The sequence below is a fragment of the Anomaloglossus baeobatrachus genome, unplaced genomic scaffold (assembly GCF_048569485.1).
Source record: "Anomaloglossus baeobatrachus isolate aAnoBae1 unplaced genomic scaffold, aAnoBae1.hap1 Scaffold_3326, whole genome shotgun sequence".
NCBI lineage: Eukaryota > Metazoa > Chordata > Amphibia > Anura > Aromobatidae > Anomaloglossus > Anomaloglossus baeobatrachus.
In genome coordinates, this window is record NW_027442706.1 from 45,746 (window position 1) to 64,227 (window position 18,482).

The 18,482-nt window shown below is 46.6% G+C and overlaps 11 non-coding genes and 1 pseudogene across 11 annotated transcripts; all 12 read left to right on the forward strand.

Moving 5' to 3' along the window:
• Window positions 1-684: 684 nt before the first annotated feature.
• LOC142270946 (U2 spliceosomal RNA) lies at window positions 685-875 on the forward strand. The gene has a single exon (XR_012736147.1). It is a non-coding gene; the product is annotated as a U2 spliceosomal RNA (small nuclear RNA).
• A 1,387-nt stretch (window positions 876-2,262) lies between these two features.
• On the forward strand, window positions 2,263-2,453 carry LOC142270947 (U2 spliceosomal RNA). Its single transcript, XR_012736148.1, has one exon. It is a non-coding gene; the product is annotated as a U2 spliceosomal RNA (small nuclear RNA).
• A 1,387-nt stretch (window positions 2,454-3,840) lies between these two features.
• Window positions 3,841-4,031, forward strand: LOC142270948 (U2 spliceosomal RNA). The gene has a single exon (XR_012736149.1). It is a non-coding gene; the product is annotated as a U2 spliceosomal RNA (small nuclear RNA).
• A 1,387-nt stretch (window positions 4,032-5,418) lies between these two features.
• LOC142270916 (U2 spliceosomal RNA) lies at window positions 5,419-5,560 on the forward strand (annotated as a pseudogene).
• Window positions 5,561-6,257: 697 nt separating this feature from the next.
• Window positions 6,258-6,453, forward strand: LOC142270914 (U2 spliceosomal RNA). Its single transcript, XR_012736119.1, has one exon. It is a non-coding gene; the product is annotated as a U2 spliceosomal RNA (small nuclear RNA).
• A 1,387-nt stretch (window positions 6,454-7,840) lies between these two features.
• On the forward strand, window positions 7,841-8,031 carry LOC142270913 (U2 spliceosomal RNA). The gene has a single exon (XR_012736118.1). It is a non-coding gene; the product is annotated as a U2 spliceosomal RNA (small nuclear RNA).
• Window positions 8,032-9,418: 1,387 nt separating this feature from the next.
• On the forward strand, window positions 9,419-9,609 carry LOC142270949 (U2 spliceosomal RNA). The gene has a single exon (XR_012736150.1). It is a non-coding gene; the product is annotated as a U2 spliceosomal RNA (small nuclear RNA).
• A 1,387-nt stretch (window positions 9,610-10,996) lies between these two features.
• On the forward strand, window positions 10,997-11,187 carry LOC142270950 (U2 spliceosomal RNA). Its single transcript, XR_012736151.1, has one exon. It is a non-coding gene; the product is annotated as a U2 spliceosomal RNA (small nuclear RNA).
• A 1,387-nt stretch (window positions 11,188-12,574) lies between these two features.
• LOC142270952 (U2 spliceosomal RNA) lies at window positions 12,575-12,765 on the forward strand. The gene has a single exon (XR_012736152.1). It is a non-coding gene; the product is annotated as a U2 spliceosomal RNA (small nuclear RNA).
• A 1,387-nt stretch (window positions 12,766-14,152) lies between these two features.
• Window positions 14,153-14,343, forward strand: LOC142270954 (U2 spliceosomal RNA). Its single transcript, XR_012736154.1, has one exon. It is a non-coding gene; the product is annotated as a U2 spliceosomal RNA (small nuclear RNA).
• Window positions 14,344-15,895: 1,552 nt separating this feature from the next.
• Window positions 15,896-16,086, forward strand: LOC142270955 (U2 spliceosomal RNA). The gene has a single exon (XR_012736155.1). It is a non-coding gene; the product is annotated as a U2 spliceosomal RNA (small nuclear RNA).
• A 1,387-nt stretch (window positions 16,087-17,473) lies between these two features.
• Window positions 17,474-17,664, forward strand: LOC142270956 (U2 spliceosomal RNA). Its single transcript, XR_012736156.1, has one exon. It is a non-coding gene; the product is annotated as a U2 spliceosomal RNA (small nuclear RNA).
• The last annotated feature ends 818 nt before the right edge of the window (window positions 17,665-18,482 follow it).

Consider the following 18,482-nt stretch of genomic DNA (forward strand, 5'->3'; position numbering starts at 1 on the left):
CTGAGAAAGCCCCCCTCTAACCTTTGATAGTAAGCTTTTCTGTAGTCTGCCTGTTGATGTATTTTCCGTTTGAACTGTGCACAACATGAAGAGACGGAACACTGGCGGCTTGTCACAATGCCCCCCGATGACATCACAATAGCGCTGCTGCCTAGAAAACAAGCTGCGCAGAAGAAGTTGTTCTTTGGGTGGGAGGGTGGGCTAGTGGAAGGAGGGGGCAATCTCTTTTTTTCCCGGGTGGTAGGGGGATGACAGGAGAAGGGAAGCGGGTGGTGAGAAAGGTACAGAGGGCAGGGTTTGGGGGCTGGGAAGGAAAGGGAAAAGATTAGGGTTTGGGGATGATGAAAGGGCTTTCTACGGGTAAGGATGGCAAAGGGTGGCAGTGACGGAAAGTCAGGCAACCTGTCCTGTCCGTCTTTTTGTATCGTGAATTGGAAAGACTGCAAGGGGGAGGGGAGTTGCTTGCGCCCTAAAGGAGGAGTTATTCAGATTCATTGCAGTGGGCGGCGGCTGCAAAACGCACCATTCTTCTTGTTTTGGCTCTGCAAAGCAGCCTTTTCAAGGGTTGGCTTGGGTGACAAAATGTCTTGTGTAGGCGTGGGTTTGTCTCCCTCTCGCTCTCTCTCCCTAAGATGTGTCCGGCATAGGCCAGGGTGCCACTCGAGGCCCAAACCAATTCTGGTTATCGCTTCTCGGCCTTTTGGCTAAGATCAAGTGTAGTATCTGTTCTTATCAGTTTAATATCTGATACGTCCCCTATCTGGGGACCATATATTAAATGGATTTTTAGAACAGGGAGATGGAAAAAGAGCTTGCTCTGTCCACTCCACGCATTGACCTGGTATTGCAGTACCTCCAGGAACGGTGCACCCCTTCTTAACCCAGTTTCCAAAAGCAGAACTCAATTCACCTGATTCATATTAGCCCGATTTAATGAATTGGAAGAAAGCATACGTCTTCATATGCACCTCAATTTGGCCCATTCACTTTTCACACTTCCTCCTTTTGTTTTTTATCTTTCACACTTTTGACTTTCTTTATTCATCCAAATAGCAAACTCATCACCACTCAACCTGACCAACTCGGCTATGTCCCCGTGCTGCAGTTCTCTGTCTTATCTAGATCATTTGCAATTGAATGGAATAGATCCCTTTTGGACAAAGTGGATTCACCTGCTGCTGCAGTGACCACAGGTGTGATAACATCTAGAATTGGCATCTGGTGCGATCTCTCCGCTTCCACTCCAAAGAAAGTTACCTGTTTATTCCTATCATGCATTGGTTTTTGGGGTTTTCTTTGAGTAATGATGATCTCTTTAGTAGTCTGTTGGCGCCCTCTCCTGGAGGAATAGTTTGCTTGCTCTTGGACATTCTAAAAGAGAGGTCATGATAGACATTGAGCTTCTGAGCTCAATTGGGGACAGTCATGGGTGATGAATGTTTGCAACCTACTGCGAAGCCTCATACCGCAATATAAGGAACGTCAAATACTAAGAAAGGGCGGCCTATGAAAGAATTACTACTTTCAATAAGTACACTTAAACGGCTAATTGGGAATAGAAAAACTGTAAAAAGCCCTCTGAGAAAGCCCCCCTCTAACCTTTGATAGTAAGCTTTTCTGTAGTCTGCCTGTTGATGTATTTTCCGTTTGAACTGTGCACAACATGAAGAGACGGAACACTGGCGGCTTGTCACAATGCCCCCCGATGACATCACAATAGCGCTGCTGCCTAGAAAACAAGCTGCGCAGAAGAAGTTGTTCTTTGGGTGGGAGGGTGGGCTAGTGGAAGGAGGGGGCAATCTCTTTTTTTCCCGGGTGGTAGGGGGATGACAGGAGAAGGGAAGCGGGTGGTGAGAAAGGTACAGAGGGCAGGGTTTGGGGGCTGGGAAGGAAAGGGAAAAGATTAGGGTTTGGGGATGATGAAAGGGCTTTCTACGGGTAAGGATGGCAAAGGGTGGCAGTGACGGAAAGTCAGGCAACCTGTCCTGTCCGTCTTTTTGTATCGTGAATTGGAAAGACTGCAAGGGGGAGGGGAGTTGCTTGCGCCCTAAAGGAGGAGTTATTCAGATTCATTGCAGTGGGCGGCGGCTGCAAAACGCACCATTCTTCTTGTTTTGGCTCTGCAAAGCAGCCTTTTCAAGGGTTGGCTTGGGTGACAAAATGTCTTGTGTAGGCGTGGGTTTGTCTCCCTCTCGCTCTCTCTCCCTAAGATGTGTCCGGCATAGGCCAGGGTGCCACTCGAGGCCCAAACCAATTCTGGTTATCGCTTCTCGGCCTTTTGGCTAAGATCAAGTGTAGTATCTGTTCTTATCAGTTTAATATCTGATACGTCCCCTATCTGGGGACCATATATTAAATGGATTTTTAGAACAGGGAGATGGAAAAAGAGCTTGCTCTGTCCACTCCACGCATTGACCTGGTATTGCAGTACCTCCAGGAACGGTGCACCCCTTCTTAACCCAGTTTCCAAAAGCAGAACTCAATTCACCTGATTCATATTAGCCCGATTTAATGAATTGGAAGAAAGCATACGTCTTCATATGCACCTCAATTTGGCCCATTCACTTTTCACACTTCCTCCTTTTGTTTTTTATCTTTCACACTTTTGACTTTCTTTATTCATCCAAATAGCAAACTCATCACCACTCAACCTGACCAACTCGGCTATGTCCCCGTGCTGCAGTTCTCTGTCTTATCTAGATCATTTGCAATTGAATGGAATAGATCCCTTTTGGACAAAGTGGATTCACCTGCTGCTGCAGTGACCACAGGTGTGATAACATCTAGAATTGGCATCTGGTGCGATCTCTCCGCTTGCACTCCAAAGAAAGTTACCTGTTTATTCCTATCATGCATTGGTTTTTGGGGTTTTCTTTGAGTAATGATGATCTCTTTAGTAGTCTGTTGGCGCCCTCTCCTGGAGGAATAGTTTGCTTGCTCTTGGACATTCTAAAAGAGAGGTCATGATAGACATTGAGCTTCTGAGCTCAATTGGGGACAGTCATGGGTGATGAATGTTTGCAACCTACTGCGAAGCCTCATACCGCAATATAAGGAACGTCAAATACTAAGAAAGGGCGGCCTATGAAAGAATTACTACTTTCAATAAGTACACTTAAACGGCTAATTGGGAATAGAAAAACTGTAAAAAGCCCTCTGAGAAAGCCCCCCTCTAACCTTTGATAGTAAGCTTTTCTGTAGTCTGCCTGTTGATGTATTTTCCGTTTGAACTGTGCACAACATGAAGAGACGGAACACTGGCGGCTTGTCACAATGCCCCCCGATGACATCACAATAGCGCTGCTGCCTAGAAAACAAGCTGCGCAGAAGAAGTTGTTCTTTGGGTGGGAGGGTGGGCTAGTGGAAGGAGGGGGCAATCTCTTTTTTTCCCGGGTGGTAGGGGGATGACAGGAGAAGGGAAGCGGGTGGTGAGAAAGGTACAGAGGGCAGGGTTTGGGGGCTGGGAAGGAAAGGGAAAAGATTAGGGTTTGGGGATGATGAAAGGGCTTTCTACGGGTAAGGATGGCAAAGGGTGGCAGTGACGGAAAGTCAGGCAACCTGTCCTGTCCGTCTTTTTGTATCGTGAATTGGAAAGACTGCAAGGGGGAGGGGAGTTGCTTGCGCCCTAAAGGAGGAGTTATTCAGATTCATTGCAGTGGGCGGCGGCTGCAAAACGCACCATTCTTCTTGTTTTGGCTCTGCAAAGCAGCCTTTTCAAGGGTTGGCTTGGGTGACAAAATGTCTTGTGTAGGCGTGGGTTTGTCTCCCTCTCGCTCTCTCTCCCTAAGATGTGTCCGGCATAGGCCAGGGTGCCACTCGAGGCCCAAACCAATTCTGGTTATCGCTTCTCGGCCTTTTGGCTAAGATCAAGTGTAGTATCTGTTCTTATCAGTTTAATATCTGATACGTCCCCTATCTGGGGACCATATATTAAATGGATTTTTAGAACAGGGAGATGGAAAAAGAGCTTGCTCTGTCCACTCCACGCATTGACCTGGTATTGCAGTACCTCCAGGAACGGTGCACCCCTTCTTAACCCAGTTTCCAAAAGCAGAACTCAATTCACCTGATTCATATTAGCCCGATTTAATGAATTGGAAGAAAGCATACGTCTTCATATGCACCTCAATTTGGCCCATTCACTTTTCACACTTCCTCCTTTTGTTTTTTATCTTTCACACTTTTGACTTTCTTTATTCATCCAAATAGCAAACTCATCACCACTCAACCTGACCAACTCGGCTATGTCCCCGTGCTGCAGTTCTCTGTCTTATCTAGATCATTTGCAATTGAATGGAATAGATCCCTTTTGGACAAAGTGGATTCACCTGCTGCTGCAGTGACCACAGGTGTGATAACATCTAGAATTGGCATCTGGTGCGATCTCTCCGCTTCCACTCCAAAGAAAGTTACCTGTTTATTCCTATCATGCATTGGTTTTTGGGGTTTTCTTTGAGTAATGATGATCTCTTTAGTAGTCTGTTGGCGCCCTCTCCTGGAGGAATAGTTTGCTTGCTCTTGGACATTCTAAAAGAGAGGTCATGATAGACATTGAGCTTCTGAGCTCAATTGGGGACAGTCATGGGTGATGAATGTTTGCAACCTACTGCGAAGCCTCATACCGCAATATAAGGAACGTCAAATACTAAGAAAGGGCGGCCTATGAAAGAATTACTACTTTCAATAAGTACACTTAAACGGCTAATTGGGAATAGAAAAACTGTAAAAAGCCCTCTGAGAAAGCCCCCCTCTAACCTTTGATAGTAAGCTTTTCTGTAGTCTGCCTGTTGATGTATTTTCCGTTTGAACTGTGCACAACATGAAGAGACGGAACACTGGCGGCTTGTCACAATGCCCCCCGATGACATCACAATAGCGCTGCTGCCTAGAAAACAAGCTGCGCAGAAGAAGTTGTTCTTTGGGTGGGAGGGTGGGCTAGTGGAAGGAGGGGGCAATCTCTTTTTTTCCCGGGTGGTAGGGGGATGACAGGAGAAGGGAAGCGGGTGGTGAGAAAGGTACAGAGGGCAGGGTTTGGGGGCTGGGAAGGAAAGGGAAAAGATTAGGGTTTGGGGATGATGAAAGGGCTTTCTACGGGTAAGGATGGCAAAGGGTGGCAGTGACGGAAAGTCAGGCAACCTGTCCTGTCCGTCTTTTTGTATCGTGAATTGGAAAGACTGCAAGGGGGAGGGGAGTTGCTTGCGCCCTAAAGGAGGAGTTATTCAGATTCATTGCAGTGGGCGACGGCTGCAAAACGCACCATTCTTCTTGTTTTGGCTCTGCAAAGCAGCCTTTTCAAGGGTTGGCTTGGGTGACAAAATGTCTTGTGTAGGCGTGGGTTTGTCTCCCTCTCGCTCTCTCTCCCTAAGATGTGTCCGGCATAGGCCAGGGTGCCACTCGAGGCCCAAACCAATTCTGGTTATCGCTTCTCGGCCTTTTGGCTAAGATCAAGTGTAGTATCGTTCGAAAAGGTGGTTTAAGGCTCCGGCCACCTTAGTACAATGATGCAATGCACACTGGAAGGTTGCGCTTGTTAGTACTTTGGGAGGATAGTATATCCATCTAGAGGAAACCATGGCCCTACCAGGATCGAGGCTATTAGACTGAGTAAGTGTGGGGGCTATGGTGCAGTGTGCCCCAGGATTGACGACCCTGGAGTGAGTCTGAGCTTGCTGGCTTTGGACCCCGGCAAGCCTTGGGCTCTGTAGCACACCGTACCTTGCCCTTTCATACTTTCTGAGCATATTGCTCTATCCCGGCCTTCTGGCTAGGAAGGGAAATTTTTATAATCATGGTCGGAGGTCCGTTCAGCTTTGGGCTGAGAAACCAACACCCGGTTGGAGGTCCGGGTCAGCTTCGGCTGAGAAACCAACACCCGGTTGGAGGTCCGGGTCAGCTTCGGCTGAGAAACCAACACCCGGTTGGAGGTCCGGGTCAGCTTCGGCTGAGAAACCAACACCCGGTTGGAGGTCCGGTTAGCCTTGGGCTGAGAAACCAACACCGGTTGACGGTCCGGGCAGTTTCGGCTGCGAAACCAACAACTAGTAGCTCTCTACTCCACTTGGGTAAGATGCCTGGGTGGACGCTGGGAGCAACGACAAGGCTCAACCAGGCTTCGGCTTGGGGGAGCACCGAAGATCCCTGACCCTTGCTGTGGCCTTCTGGCTCGGAGGGACGGGGTTGATTTTTGGGGACCCTCTCCTCACGGAGGGGTCCACACGAATCCTAGCCTTTGCACTGTTTTTGGTGTGACTTCGGTCATGCATTTTTTGCGGTGCTTTGGAAAGCTTCATTAAATCAAAATCTGTTCTTATCAGTTTAATATCTGATACGTCCCCTATCTGGGGACCATATATTAAATGGATTTTTAGAACAGGGAGATGGAAAAAGAGCTTGCTCTGTCCACTCCACGCATTGACCTGGTATTGCAGTACCTCCAGGAACGGTGCACCCCTTCTTAACCCAGTTTCCAAAAGCAGAACTCAATTCACCTGATTCATATTAGCCCGATTTAATGAATTGGAAGAAAGCATACGTCTTCATATGCACCTCAATTTGGCCCATTCACTTTTCACACTTCCTCCTTTTGTTTTTTATCTTTCACACTTTTGACTTTCTTTATTCATCCAAATAGCAAACTCATCACCACTCAACCTGACCAACTCGGCTATGTCCCCGTGCTGCAGTTCTCTGTCTTATCTAGATCATTTGCAATTGAATGGAATAGATCCCTTTTGGACAAAGTGGATTCACCTGCTGCTGCAGTGACCACAGGTGTGATAACATCTAGAATTGGCATCTGGTGCGATCTCTCCGCTTCCACTCCAAAGAAAGTTACCTGTTTATTCCTATCATGCATTGGTTTTTGGGGTTTTCTTTGAGTAATGATGATCTCTTTAGTAGTCTGTTGGCGCCCTCTCCTGGAGGAATAGTTTGCTTGCTCTTGGACATTCTAAAAGAGAGGTCATGATAGACATTGAGCTTCTGAGCTCAATTGGGGACAGTCATGGGTGATGAATGTTTGCAACCTACTGCGAAGCCTCATACCGCAATATAAGGAACGTCAAATACTAAGAAAGGGCGGCCTATGAAAGAATTACTACTTTCAATAAGTACACTTAAACGGCTAATTGGGAATAGAAAAACTGTAAAAAGCCCTCTGAGAAAGCCCCCCTCTAACCTTTGATAGTAAGCTTTTCTGTAGTCTGCCTGTTGATGTATTTTCCGTTTGAACTGTGCACAACATGAAGAGACGGAACACTGGCGGCTTGTCACAATGCCCCCCGATGACATCACAATAGCGCTGCTGCCTAGAAAACAAGCTGCGCAGAAGAAGTTGTTCTTTGGGTGGGAGGGTGGGCTAGTGGAAGGAGGGGGCAATCTCTTTTTTTCCCGGGTGGTAGGGGGATGACAGGAGAAGGGAAGCGGGTGGTGAGAAAGGTACAGAGGGCAGGGTTTGGGGGCTGGGAAGGAAAGGGAAAAGATTAGGGTTTGGGGATGATGAAAGGGCTTTCTACGGGTAAGGATGGCAAAGGGTGGCAGTGACGGAAAGTCAGGCAACCTGTCCTGTCCGTCTTTTTGTATCGTGAATTGGAAAGACTGCAAGGGGGAGGGGAGTTGCTTGCGCCCTAAAGGAGGAGTTATTCAGATTCATTGCAGTGGGCGGCGGCTGCAAAACGCACCATTCTTCTTGTTTTGGCTCTGCAAAGCAGCCTTTTCAAGGGTTGGCTTGGGTGACAAAATGTCTTGTGTAGGCGTGGGTTTGTCTCCCTCTCGCTCTCTCTCCCTAAGATGTGTCCGGCATAGGCCAGGGTGCCACTCGAGGCCCAAACCAATTCTGGTTATCGCTTCTCGGCCTTTTGGCTAAGATCAAGTGTAGTATCTGTTCTTATCAGTTTAATATCTGATACGTCCCCTATCTGGGGACCATATATTAAAAGGATTTTTAGAACAGGGAGATGGAAAAAGAGCTTGCTCTGTCCACTCCACGCATTGACCTGGTATTGCAGTACCTCCAGGAACGGTGCACCCCTTCTTAACCCAGTTTCCAAAAGCAGAACTCAATTCACCTGATTCATATTAGCCCGATTTAATGAATTGGAAGAAAGCATACGTCTTCATATGCACCTCAATTTGGCCCATTCACTTTTCACACTTCCTCCTTTTGTTTTTTATCTTTCACACTTTTGACTTTCTTTATTCATCCAAATAGCAAACTCATCACCACTCAACCTGACCAACTCGGCTATGTCCCCGTGCTGCAGTTCTCTGTCTTATCTAGATCATTTGCAATTGAATGGAATAGATCCCTTTTGGACAAAGTGGATTCACCTGCTGCTGCAGTGACCACAGGTGTGATAACATCTAGAATTGGCATCTGGTGCGATCTCTCCGCTTCCACTCCAAAGAAAGTTACCTGTTTATTCCTATCATGCATTGGTTTTTGGGGTTTTCTTTGAGTAATGATGATCTCTTTAGTAGTCTGTTGGCGCCCTCTCCTGGAGGAATAGTTTGCTTGCTCTTGGACATTCTAAAAGAGAGGTCATGATAGACATTGAGCTTCTGAGCTCAATTGGGGACAGTCATGGGTGATGAATGTTTGCAACCTACTGCGAAGCCTCATACCGCAATATAAGGAACGTCAAATACTAAGAAAGGGCGGCCTATGAAAGAATTACTACTTTCAATAAGTACACTTAAACGGCTAATTGGGAATAGAAAAACTGTAAAAAGCCCTCTGAGAAAGCCCCCCTCTAACCTTTGATAGTAAGCTTTTCTGTAGTCTGCCTGTTGATGTATTTTCCGTTTGAACTGTGCACAACATGAAGAGACGGAACACTGGCGGCTTGTCACAATGCCCCCCGATGACATCACAATAGCGCTGCTGCCTAGAAAACAAGCTGCGCAGAAGAAGTTGTTCTTTGGGTGGGAGGGTGGGCTAGTGGAAGGAGGGGGCAATCTCTTTTTTTCCCGGGTGGTAGGGGGATGACAGGAGAAGGGAAGCGGGTGGTGAGAAAGGTACAGAGGGCAGGGTTTGGGGGCTGGGAAGGAAAGGGAAAAGATTAGGGTTTGGGGATGATGAAAGGGCTTTCTACGGGTAAGGATGGCAAAGGGTGGCAGTGACGGAAAGTCAGGCAACCTGTCCTGTCCGTCTTTTTGTATCGTGAATTGGAAAGACTGCAAGGGGGAGGGGAGTTGCTTGCGCCCTAAAGGAGGAGTTATTCAGATTCATTGCAGTGGGCGGCGGCTGCAAAACGCACCATTCTTCTTGTTTTGGCTCTGCAAAGCAGCCTTTTCAAGGGTTGGCTTGGGTGACAAAATGTCTTGTGTAGGCGTGGGTTTGTCTCCCTCTCGCTCTCTCTCCCTAAGATGTGTCCGGCATAGGCCAGGGTGCCACTCGAGGCCCAAACCAATTCTGGTTATCGCTTCTCGGCCTTTTGGCTAAGATCAAGTGTAGTATCTGTTCTTATCAGTTTAATATCTGATACGTCCCCTATCTGGGGACCATATATTAAATGGATTTTTAGAACAGGGAGATGGAAAAAGAGCTTGCTCTGTCCACTCCACGCATTGACCTGGTATTGCAGTACCTCCAGGAACGGTGCACCCCTTCTTAACCCAGTTTCCAAAAGCAGAACTCAATTCACCTGATTCATATTAGCCCGATTTAATGAATTGGAAGAAAGCATACGTCTTCATATGCACCTCAATTTGGCCCATTCACTTTTCACACTTCCTCCTTTTGTTTTTTATCTTTCACACTTTTGACTTTCTTTATTCATCCAAATAGCAAACTCATCACCACTCAACCTGACCAACTCGGCTATGTCCCCGTGCTGCAGTTCTCTGTCTTATCTAGATCATTTGCAATTGAATGGAATAGATCCCTTTTGGACAAAGTGGATTCACCTGCTGCTGCAGTGACCACAGGTGTGATAACATCTAGAATTGGCATCTGGTGCGATCTCTCCGCTTCCACTCCAAAGAAAGTTACCTGTTTATTCCTATCATGCATTGGTTTTTGGGGTTTTCTTTGAGTAATGATGATCTCTTTAGTAGTCTGTTGGCGCCCTCTCCTGGAGGAATAGTTTGCTTGCTCTTGGACATTCTAAAAGAGAGGTCATGATAGACATTGAGCTTCTGAGCTCAATTGGGGACAGTCATGGGTGATGAATGTTTGCAACCTACTGCGAAGCCTCATACCGCAATATAAGGAACGTCAAATACTAAGAAAGGGCGGCCTATGAAAGAATTACTACTTTCAATAAGTACACTTAAACGGCTAATTGGGAATAGAAAAACTGTAAAAAGCCCTCTGAGAAAGCCCCCCTCTAACCTTTGATAGTAAGCTTTTCTGTAGTCTGCCTGTTGATGTATTTTCCGTTTGAACTGTGCACAACATGAAGAGACGGAACACTGGCGGCTTGTCACAATGCCCCCCGATGACATCACAATAGCGCTGCTGCCTAGAAAACAAGCTGCGCAGAAGAAGTTGTTCTTTGGGTGGGAGGGTGGGCTAGTGGAAGGAGGGGGCAATCTCTTTTTTTCCCGGGTGGTAGGGGGATGACAGGAGAAGGGAAGCGGGTGGTGAGAAAGGTACAGAGGGCAGGGTTTGGGGGCTGGGAAGGAAAGGGAAAAGATTAGGGTTTGGGGATGATGAAAGGGCTTTCTACGGGTAAGGATGGCAAAGGGTGGCAGTGACGGAAAGTCAGGCAACCTGTCCTGTCCGTCTTTTTGTATCGTGAATTGGAAAGACTGCAAGGGGGAGGGGAGTTGCTTGCGCCCTAAAGGAGGAGTTATTCAGATTCATTGCAGTGGGCGGCGGCTGCAAAACGCACCATTCTTCTTGTTTTGGCTCTGCAAAGCAGCCTTTTCAAGGGTTGGCTTGGGTGACAAAATGTCTTGTGTAGGCGTGGGTTTGTCTCCCTCTCGCTCTCTCTCCCTAAGATGTGTCCGGCATAGGCCAGGGTGCCACTCGAGGCCCAAACCAATTCTGGTTATCGCTTCTCGGCCTTTTGGCTAAGATCAAGTGTAGTATCTGTTCTTATCAGTTTAATATCTGATACGTCCCCTATCTGGGGACCATATATTAAATGGATTTTTAGAACAGGGAGATGGAAAAAGAGCTTGCTCTGTCCACTCCACGCATTGACCTGGTATTGCAGTACCTCCAGGAACGGTGCACCCCTTCTTAACCCAGTTTCCAAAAGCAGAACTCAATTCACCTGATTCATATTAGCCCGATTTAATGAATTGGAAGAAAGCATACGTCTTCATATGCACCTCAATTTGGCCCATTCACTTTTCACACTTCCTCCTTTTGTTTTTTATCTTTCACACTTTTGACTTTCTTTATTCATCCAAATAGCAAACTCATCACCACTCAACCTGACCAACTCGGCTATGTCCCCGTGCTGCAGTTCTCTGTCTTATCTAGATCATTTGCAATTGAATGGAATAGATCCCTTTTGGACAAAGTGGATTCACCTGCTGCTGCAGTGACCACAGGTGTGATAACATCTAGAATTGGCATCTGGTGCGATCTCTCCGCTTCCACTCCAAAGAAAGTTACCTGTTTATTCCTATCATGCATTGGTTTTTGGGGTTTTCTTTGAGTAATGATGATCTCTTTAGTAGTCTGTTGGCGCCCTCTCCTGGAGGAATAGTTTGCTTGCTCTTGGACATTCTAAAAGAGAGGTCATGATAGACATTGAGCTTCTGAGCTCAATTGGGGACAGTCATGGGTGATGAATGTTTGCAACCTACTGCGAAGCCTCATACCGCAATATAAGGAACGTCAAATACTAAGAAAGGGCGGCCTATGAAAGAATTACTACTTTCAATAAGTACACTTAAACGGCTAATTGGGAATAGAAAAACTGTAAAAAGCCCTCTGAGAAAGCCCCCCTCTAACCTTTGATAGTAAGCTTTTCTGTAGTCTGCCTGTTGATGTATTTTCCGTTTGAACTGTGCACAACATGAAGAGACGGAACACTGGCGGCTTGTCACAATGCCCCCCGATGACATCACAATAGCGCTGCTGCCTAGAAAACAAGCTGCGCAGAAGAAGTTGTTCTTTGGGTGGGAGGGTGGGCTAGTGGAAGGAGGGGGCAATCTCTTTTTTTCCCGGGTGGTAGGGGGATGACAGGAGAAGGGAAGCGGGTGGTGAGAAAGGTACAGAGGGCAGGGTTTGGGGGCTGGGAAGGAAAGGGAAAAGATTAGGGTTTGGGGATGATGAAAGGGCTTTCTACGGGTAAGGATGGCAAAGGGTGGCAGTGACGGAAAGTCAGGCAACCTGTCCTGTCCGTCTTTTTGTATCGTGAATTGGAAAGACTGCAAGGGGGAGGGGAGTTGCTTGCGCCCTAAAGGAGGAGTTATTCAGATTCATTGCAGTGGGCGGCGGCTGCAAAACGCACCATTCTTCTTGTTTTGGCTCTGCAAAGCAGCCTTTTCAAGGGTTGGCTTGGGTGACAAAATGTCTTGTGTAGGCGTGGGTTTGTCTCCCTCTCGCTCTCTCTCCCTAAGATGTGTCCGGCATAGGCCAGGGTGCCACTCGAGGCCCAAACCAATTCTGGTTATCGCTTCTCGGCCTTTTGGCTAAGATCAAGTGTAGTATCTGTTCTTATCAGTTTAATATCTGATACGTCCCCTATCTGGGGACCATATATTAAATGGATTTTTAGAACAGGGAGATGGAAAAAGAGCTTGCTCTGTCCACTCCACGCATTGACCTGGTATTGCAGTACCTCCAGGAACGGTGCACCCCTTCTTAACCCAGTTTCCAAAAGCAGAACTCAATTCACCTGATTCATATTAGCCCGATTTAATGAATTGGAAGAAAGCATACGTCTTCATATGCACCTCAATTTGGCCCATTCACTTTTCACACTTCCTCCTTTTGTTTTTTATCTTTCACACTTTTGACTTTCTTTATTCATCCAAATAGCAAACTCATCACCACTCAACCTGACCAACTCGGCTATGTCCCCGTGCTGCAGTTCTCTGTCTTATCTAGATCATTTGCAATTGAATGGAATAGATCCCTTTTGGACAAAGTGGATTCACCTGCTGCTGCAGTGACCACAGGTGTGATAACATCTAGAATTGGCATCTGGTGCGATCTCTCCGCTTCCACTCCAAAGAAAGTTACCTGTTTATTCCTATCATGCATTGGTTTTTGGGGTTTTCTTTGAGTAATGATGATCTCTTTAGTAGTCTGTTGGCGCCCTCTCCTGGAGGAATAGTTTGCTTGCTCTTGGACATTCTAAAAGAGAGGTCATGATAGACATTGAGCTTCTGAGCTCAATTGGGGACAGTCATGGGTGATGAATGTTTGCAACCTACTGCGAAGCCTCATACCGCAATATAAGGAACGTCAAATACTAAGAAAGGGCGGCCTATGAAAGAATTACTACTTTCAATAAGTACACTTAAACGGCTAATTGGGAATAGAAAAACTGTAAAAAGCCCTCTGAGAAAGCCCCCCTCTAACCTTTGATAGTAAGCTTTTCTGTAGTCTGCCTGTTGATGTATTTTCCGTTTGAACTGTGCACAACATGAAGAGACGGAACACTGGCGGCTTGTCACAATGCCCCCCGATGACATCACAATAGCGCTGCTGCCTAGAAAACAAGCTGCGCAGAAGAAGTTGTTCTTTGGGTGGGAGGGTGGGCTAGTGGAAGGAGGGGGCAATCTCTTTTTTTCCCGGGTGGTAGGGGGATGACAGGAGAAGGGAAGCGGGTGGTGAGAAAGGTACAGAGGGCAGGGTTTGGGGGCTGGGAAGGAAAGGGAAAAGATTAGGGTTTGGGGATGATGAAAGGGCTTTCTACGGGTAAGGATGGCAAAGGGTGGCAGTGACGGAAAGTCAGGCAACCTGTCCTGTCCGTCTTTTTGTATCGTGAATTGGAAAGACTGCAAGGGGGAGGGGAGTTGCTTGCGCCCTAAAGGAGGAGTTATTCAGATTCATTGCAGTGGGCGGCGGCTGCAAAACGCACCATTCTTCTTGTTTTGGCTCTGCAAAGCAGCCTTTTCAAGGGTTGGCTTGGGTGACAAAATGTCTTGTGTAGGCGTGGGTTTGTCTCCCTCTCGCTCTCTCTCCCTAAGATGTGTCCGGCATAGGCCAGGGTGCCACTCGAGGCCCAAACCAATTCTGGTTATCGCTTCTCGGCCTTTTGGCTAAGATCAAGTGTAGTATCTGTTCTTATCAGTTTAATATCTGATACGTCCCCTATCTGGGGACCATATATTAAATGGATTTTTAGAACAGGGAGATGGAAAAAGAGCTTGCTCTGTCCACTCCACGCATTGACCTGGTATTGCAGTACCTCCAGGAACGGTGCACCCCTTCTTAACCCAGTTTCCAAAAGCAGAACTCAATTCACCTGATTCATATTAGCCCGATTTAATGAATTGGAAGAAAGCATACGTCTTCATATGCACCTCAATTTGGCCCATTCACTTTTCACACTTCCTCCTTTTGTTTTTTATCTTTCACACTTTTGACTTTCTTTATTCATCCAAATAGCAAACTCATCACCACTCAACCTGACCAACTCGGCTATGTCCCCGTGCTGCAGTTCTCTGTCTTATCTAGATCATTTGCAATTGAATGGAATAGATCCCTTTTGGACAAAGTGGATTCACCTGCTGCTGCAGTGACCACAGGTGTGATAACATCTAGAATTGGCATCTGGTGCGATCTCTCCGCTTCCACTCCAAAGAAAGTTACCTGTTTATTCCTATCATGCATTGGTTTTTGGGGTTTTCTTTGAGTAATGATGATCTCTTTAGTAGTCTGTTGGCGCCCTCTCCTGGAGGAATAGTTTGCTTGCTCTTGGACATTCTAAAAGAGAGGTCATGATAGACATTGAGCTTCTGAGCTCAATTGGGGACAGTCATGGGTGATGAATGTTTGCAACCTACTGCGAAGCCTCATACCGCAATATAAGGAACGTCAAATACTAAGAAAGGGCGGCCTATGAAAGAATTACTACTTTCAATAAGTAATTTGCAAATTGGGATTCTGATCTGGCTTATATATCCTGAGTCATATTGCAAAGGATTGTCAAAAATCCACTTGTGACTTTTAGGATCGCTACTTCCAATAGGTGGCGCTGTGCTAGAGTTTGTCTCCTTTACTGGAGAGACAATTTGAATACTTTCAATAAGTACACTTAAACGGCTAATTGGGAATAGAAAAACTGTAAAAAGCCCTCTGAGAAAGCCCCCCTCTAACCTTTGATAGTAAGCTTTTCTGTAGTCTGCCTGTTGATGTATTTTCCGTTTGAACTGTGCACAACATGAAGAGACGGAACACTGGCGGCTTGTCACAATGCCCCCCGATGACATCACAATAGCGCTGCTGCCTAGAAAACAAGCTGCGCAGAAGAAGTTGTTCTTTGGGTGGGAGGGTGGGCTAGTGGAAGGAGGGGGCAATCTCTTTTTTTCCCGGGTGGTAGGGGGATGACAGGAGAAGGGAAGCGGGTGGTGAGAAAGGTACAGAGGGCAGGGTTTGGGGGCTGGGAAGGAAAGGGAAAAGATTAGGGTTTGGGGATGATGAAAGGGCTTTCTACGGGTAAGGATGGCAAAGGGTGGCAGTGACGGAAAGTCAGGCAACCTGTCCTGTCCGTCTTTTTGTATCGTGAATTGGAAAGACTGCAAGGGGGAGGGGAGTTGCTTCCGCCCTAAAGGAGGAGTTATTCAGATTCATTGCAGTGGGCGGCGGCTGCAAAACGCACCATTCTTCTTGTTTTGGCTCTGCAAAGCAGCCTTTTCAAGGGTTGGCTTGGGTGACAAAATGTCTTGTGTAGGCGTGGGTTTGTCTCCCTCTCGCTCTCTCTCCCTAAGATGTGTCCGGCATAGGCCAGGGTGCCACTCGAGGCCCAAACCAATTCTGGTTATCGCTTCTCGGCCTTTTGGCTAAGATCAAGTGTAGTATCTGTTCTTATCAGTTTAATATCTGATACGTCCCCTATCTGGGGACCATATATTAAATGGATTTTTAGAACAGGGAGATGGAAAAAGAGCTTGCTCTGTCCACTCCACGCATTGACCTGGTATTGCAGTACCTCCAGGAACGGTGCACCCCTTCTTAACCCAGTTTCCAAAAGCAGAACTCAATTCACCTGATTCATATTAGCCCGATTTAATGAATTGGAAGAAAGCATACGTCTTCATATGCACCTCAATTTGGCCCATTCACTTTTCACACTTCCTCCTTTTGTTTTTTATCTTTCACACTTTTGACTTTCTTTATTCATCCAAATAGCAAACTCATCACCACTCAACCTGACCAACTCGGCTATGTCCCCGTGCTGCAGTTCTCTGTCTTATCTAGATCATTTGCAATTGAATGGAATAGATCCCTTTTGGACAAAGTGGATTCACCTGCTGCTGCAGTGACCACAGGTGTGATAACATCTAGAATTGGCATCTGGTGCGATCTCTCCGCTTCCACTCCAAAGAAAGTTACCTGTTTATTCCTATCATGCATTGGTTTTTGGGGTTTTCTTTGAGTAATGATGATCTCTTTAGTAGTCTGTTGGCGCCCTCTCCTGGAGGAATAGTTTGCTTGCTCTTGGACATTCTAAAAGAGAGGTCATGATAGACATTGAGCTTCTGAGCTCAATTGGGGACAGTCATGGGTGATGAATGTTTGCAACCTACTGCGAAGCCTCATACCGCAATATAAGGAACGTCAAATACTAAGAAAGGGCGGCCTATGAAAGAATTACTACTTTCAATAAGTACACTTAAACGGCTAATTGGGAATAGAAAAACTGTAAAAAGCCCTCTGAGAAAGCCCCCCTCTAACCTTTGATAGTAAGCTTTTCTGTAGTCTGCCTGTTGATGTATTTTCCGTTTGAACTGTGCACAACATGAAGAGACGGAACACTGGCGGCTTGTCACAATGCCCCCCGATGACATCACAATAGCGCTGCTGCCTAGAAAACAAGCTGCGCAGAAGAAGTTGTTCTTTGGGTGGGAGGGTGGGCTAGTGGAAGGAGGGGGCAATCTCTTTTTTTCCCGGGTGGTAGGGGGATGACAGGAGAAGGGAAGCGGGTGGTGAGAAAGGTACAGAGGGCAGGGTTTGGGGGCTGGGAAGGAAAGGGAAAAGATTAGGGTTTGGGGATGATGAAAGGGCTTTCTACGGGTAAGGATGGCAAAGGGTGGCAGTGACGGAAAGTCAGGCAACCTGTCCTGTCCGTCTTTTTGTATCGTGAATTGGAAAGACTGCAAGGGGGAGGGGAGTTGCTTGCGCCCTAAAGGAGGAGTTATTCAGATTCATTGCAGTGGGCGGCGGCTGCAAAACGCACCATTCTTCTTGTTTTGGCTCTGCAAAGCAGCCTTTTCAAGGGTTGGCTTGGGTGACAAAATGTCTTGTGTAGGCGTGGGTTTGTCTCCCTCTCGCTCTCTCTCCCTAAGATGTGTCCGGCATAGGCCAGGGTGCCACTCGAGGCCCAAACCAATTCTGGTTATCGCTTCTCGGCCTTTTGGCTAAGATCAAGTGTAGTATCTGTTCTTATCAGTTTAATATCTGATACGTCCCCTATCTGGGGACCATATATTAAATGGATTTTTAGAACAGGGAGATGGAAAAAGAGCTTGCTCTGTCCACTCCACGCATTGACCTGGTATTGCAGTACCTCCAGGAACGGTGCACCCCTTCTTAACCCAGTTTCCAAAAGCAGAACTCAATTCACCTGATTCATATTAGCCCGATTTAATGAATTGGAAGAAAGCATACGTCTTCATATGCACCTCAATTTGGCCCATTCACTTTTCACACTTCCTCCTTTTGTTTTTTATCTTTCACACTTTTGACTTTCTTTATTCATCCAAATAGCAAACTCATCACCACTCAACCTGACCAACTCGGCTATGTCCCCGTGCTGCAGTTCTCTGTCTTATCTAGATCATTTGCAATTGAATGGAATAGATCCCTTTTGGACAAAGTGGATTCACCTGCTGCTGCAGTGACCACAGGTGTGATAACATCTAGAATTGGCATCTGGTGCGATCTCTCCGCTTCCACTCCAAAGAAAGTTACCTGTTTATTCCTATCATGCATTGGTTTTTGGGGTTTTCTTTGAGTAATGATGATCTCTTTAGTAGTCTGTTGGCGCCCTCTCCTGGAGGAATAGTTTGCTTGCTCTTGGACATTCTAAAAGAGAGGTCATGATAGACATTGAGCTTCTGAGCTCAATTGGGGACAGTCATGGGTGATGAATGTTTGCAACCTACTGCGAAGCCTCATACCGCAATATAAGGAACGTCAAATACTAAGAAAGGGCGGCCTATGAAAGAATTACTACTTTCAATAAGTACACTTAAACGGCTAATTGGGAATAGAAAAACTGTAAAAAGCCCTCTGAGAAAGCCCCCCTCTAACCTTTGATAGTAAGCTTTTCTGTAGTCTGCCTGTTGATGTATTTTCCGTTTGAACTGTGCACAACATGAAGAGACGGAACACTGGCGGCTTGTCA